This window comes from Ptychodera flava, chromosome 6 (assembly GCF_041260155.1).
Source record: "Ptychodera flava strain L36383 chromosome 6, AS_Pfla_20210202, whole genome shotgun sequence".
Classification (NCBI taxonomy): domain Eukaryota; kingdom Metazoa; phylum Hemichordata; class Enteropneusta; family Ptychoderidae; genus Ptychodera; species Ptychodera flava.
Genome location: NC_091933.1, coordinates 9,421,935 through 9,426,604, shown reverse-complemented (window position 1 = coordinate 9,426,604; position 4,670 = coordinate 9,421,935).

Here is a 4,670-nt window from a genome sequence, read left to right as displayed (position 1 = left end):
AACTTCTTTGATTGGTACAGTGCAATACGTACATCCAATGAACGCTATCGTTACATCAATCGAGAAATATTATGCGCTTGCGCAAAATTAGAACGTACCAATCATCTATCACATCACAACTTGCATGACATTTGGTATTTCCCGCACGTACCTACATAGCTCTGCATGTTACCGGCTACGCGTATTATGTAAAATTTTTCGAATACGCAAATATCTAGAGAGTGCTATACAGGCTGTCTTCAGATGTAGGTCTAACTATTCCAACATGGGAAAAAATGGAGAAAGCAATTGAAATGGGGGAGCAAGATATTGTATGTCAACATCATTGATCGACAAGCTTGAATCATCACAAAAGTAGGATTCAAATGAGTATAAGAAAATTTTGAAGAATCTTCGCAAAACTTCTGGAGTTTCTATTGATGAATCTATAAAGATTGCAATAGGTTACATATTTCAACTCGTACACTGGCAAAAATTCTTAATCAGGGGATAAAATTCAGTATCCGAACAATTGATTGATACAAAATATAAAAACATTAAATACATATCTTAATAGTCCTATGAAACAGAATTATAAGAAGTAATCAAACAATTAAAAATTTTAAAAAAAGCGGTATGAGTTGAAAACTATATTAAATGAGATGAGTAAGGCATAAATCAGGGGATAAAAATCATCCAAATAATTATAGAGTTGCTTATCAAAACGTTTAACGTCAATTTTGTATAAACTTTTTTATTAGCTTCACTCTCGGGCTTCACTATTATATTTTTCAAGTTTTGAATAGACGTTTCATAGACACCTACAAGATATATAAGTTCTCTATCCTTAGGCCAAAGTAATTAAATTCTTTGTTTTGCGTCCCAACCCGCCTAGGTTTTTAAGGTTTCCATGAAAAACACACACAGTGTATTTGAATTGAAAATTTTAGGACATAACCGCTTAGCTTTTCTGAACGAAAATTTTGTTACAATTTGTTATTTGTTGCAATCAAATTACATTGTGTTAATTTTCTTGTGTGTGTTTTTCAGCCGCTTAGACGCGTACCTTTTCCCATTTAGAGTGGACGCAAAACAAAGAATTTAATTACTTTGGCCTTATCAATCGGTTTCAGAAGGATATACGAACTTTTTACCATGTGTATTCCTATTAAAGACAGCAATCGATAAAATGTTTTCTACTAAAGGGCTAAAGAACCTCTAGTGCAAACTTATTGTACGCTTTTGTAGTAGACTTCCGAAAAGCTGTTATGTTGTCTCGAGAAAATCTGGCTTTTGAAAATGCAGAGACTAGGAATATCTGGTAATTTCTGTACTGTTGTAAAATCTAAGTGTGGGAACATTATAAAGAGAAAGAGAAAAAAATGAAGAGAAAAGAGAAACTGCCGAATCGAATTTCTTATCATTCTTTTCTCGAGGTGGAGTGAATTAAGTATGCAATCTTTCACCTACATTATTTAACATATTTTGGATGGTCTTCCAGATATCTTAGAAGTCAATGCAGATTTTTCAATCATTATTTCAGATTAGTATTCGCTCTCACTGGGCTAGGTTTGTTTACCATCATTCAGGCTGTCAGCTAGAGTCATGTACATGCTTTTAACTCCCTGGAGGTGAAATCTTATTATCAATTACATAGGGCAATGAAACAGAAATTTACAAGTGAATATTTGGATAGCTTGAAGGAGAATTTATTCGATGAGCCAAGACAACCTGGCTGTGGTAACAAATTACGTACTTATGGAGTCTTGAAAACTTCGCCTTGACTTCAGAGATTTATCAAACTTTTCATTACGTAGATGTATATTCAAGTTTAGACTTCGTGATCATATGATGTTGGGATTGAATTACGTCGGAAAATTTAACTTAGATTACGTGTGAATGAAAAAACATGTTCAAAGTGTGATAGTAATGAAATAGATGATACACCCGTGGCCACTTTAGTGTTGATTAAGCCTGTCTGGTGCAAGCAGAAATTCTGTTTGTATAAACGAAACAAAGTGGTGGTCGGTGTAATAAATGTAAGGTTCACTATCGGCACCCCACTGTTAGGATTGAGATAACGTTCTACTAAAATGTCTCGCCTGCCCAATTCAAATCGATCACAACACTGCACTGTAGACACGCTGTATTAAAGTCTGCACTCCGACAATGAACATCAATAACAACGGTCGTGAATATCATACGGCAGCTTGATTGTTCAAAATATAAGACATTGTGGTGGCAATTTGGCATCCAGCGAGGTACCACAAGGAGCTACAAAAAATAAGCAAGCGACCGTTTTAAGATAAGCGTGGAGGGAGCCAGAAAAGTTTGGTAGAGATATACATGTATCAGGACAGGTTCCCTTCAACCGGAATGAGAAAAGTGTCGTTCATATGGTTATACACATGTGAATACATGTACATGTAAAATGCTACCCCGACTGTACTTTACTCTTACCTTTTCTCTCGTACCAAGTGAAATTGGAATACGTCGGCGTTTATTCACGGTTTGTAGGAAAGAAACATGGCTTAGTACAAGCGAATTTTTATTTCGAAAGTTTTGCAGTCAAGATGGGCGATGTCTGTAATTTAATTGCTAACATTTTCTCAGTGGCATTTTCTCAATTCCCGCGTCTGAACAAAGTCTGAACACGACACTTGCGATACACGCTGTAGTATCGTTGGTATTCATTCAATGCAATATTGAACTCGACACAAAATGTGTGATGTTCTGTAACACTGACTGCATTTGAAACACATGAGTTTTACCTGAAACTAAATACTGATAGGGCAAATGCTGTGGCCAACATCATTTGTATACAGTGTATTTTATAATCACTCCGTAATTTCAGGCTAATAGGCGTGTCCATGGGGTACCGATAGTAGGATCATTATCACCACTGATACAGGGTAAAGTAACCGTTTTATCACCCTTCTGCAGACAGAATTTCTGCTTGCACCAGACAGGCTTGATCAACACTAAAGTGGCCACGGGTGTAAGTAACACTTTTATTTTCTTGTCAGAAATGCATTTCTGAAAGTGACATTGATCTATCTATTTCTCATACTATCTTTTCGTTAACACTGCGCAGCCAGCTGTAGAAAGGGGGCATGGAACCAGACTACCCGTAAGTGATTTTGATTTTTACGTAGGTCCGCGGAGCGGAAATCGTGCTCTGACTCGCGAGAATGCCTGTTCTATGCACAGAACGCACGATGTTTTTATCTTACACAAACAACAGGGTCTCTTAGAATTGATACTTTCTCATTAAATTACATTAAACTAATTACAGTCGGAGGGTGTGCTCGTTTCTCGAGTTGATGTTATCGGGAAAGACTAAAATCACACGCGAACAGTGTTTAGCTTTCTTTCGATCAGAGGGACATCTTACCTTGAAAGTGAAGTTCAATTTTTACATTAACTGTTAAAGGCAGTGTGAAATATGTTAAAAGTGTTATTCGCATTTATCTACTATTGTACTCACTGTATTTTTCATTCAGCGTTACGTAAGTAAAAAATAGATAACTGTAAGGTGTACTGGTGGTCACTTGTTTTTTAATTTATTCTCTTGTTACATGGGTTGTCAAGCTGTAATCTGAAGTGTCCTCTGTGGGCCTAATTTAGGCGGCATCTATATTACGGTATCCAGCTGTGTGTATTACATACAATAAATACATCATGCATTCTCTGCCCACAAGGTGTGTATACAGGACACCGAAACGGCGAGGGTAACCTAAACGGGCTGTAGTATGTGTCGAGTACAATAAACACTGATTCGTTGTAAAATGCACAAAAGAAGGGATTGTACCAAACAGCAAGTGTGATGGGAAGAACACAAAATTAATGTGATTTGACTTTAAGAATGAGTTAATGGCACATTCTTTGCCATCACGTCTCACAATGCTTGAAATTTCGTCTCGTCTTCGTTAGCTTTGTTTTAAATTGTTTGCTTTGTTTCTAAGCTGTTCGGTGAAGCTGGTGGTTTTGTATTACGCCCTCATTATGCACTCTAGATGATGCATAGGTCATTTGATTCTCACTGTTGACTGTGTCAGTTGTTGTGTCCTTTCCAAAGCTTCGACGACTCTCGGAAAACCGTAAGATGAGCAATTTACAATCTTATAGTGCATCCTACATGACATTCTCGTAATTTCTATCCGCGTATTTATAGATTAAAATATCCCCTCATTTCATTTCATTTCATTTCATTTTTTCATTTTATTCCTCCTTGTAAAACTTACAGATGGCGGACTGGGAAACGTTTCCGAGCGCCTGTGATCTGTGCCGGTAAGGCTTTTTAACAGGTTGACCAATCACTAAAATGTTTCAGTAATGGTCGGACATTAGCAATACCACCGCAATATTAACATGTATGAATGGCTTGCCAGCGACTACTAGATTCTAGTTGTGTTACTATGAAACCACCTTTACTATATGCTGGCGGGTAAAAATTGTTTGCTGCTGCACAGGAAAAAAATCAGAGTTGCGGGCAATAGTGTCTTTCACAACATTGGGAATTCTTTGACAAGTGATCGACGGAAAAACTGTCTGACACCATTCCGTGTATTCAGTGTTCTACATCATTTCATTGACAATTCCCCGTCATCTTCAAATTCTCTAGTGATAACCAGTGCACAGTAGACTTCAAAACTGAAATGAGTGAGATAGACACACAGAAAACTCACAAG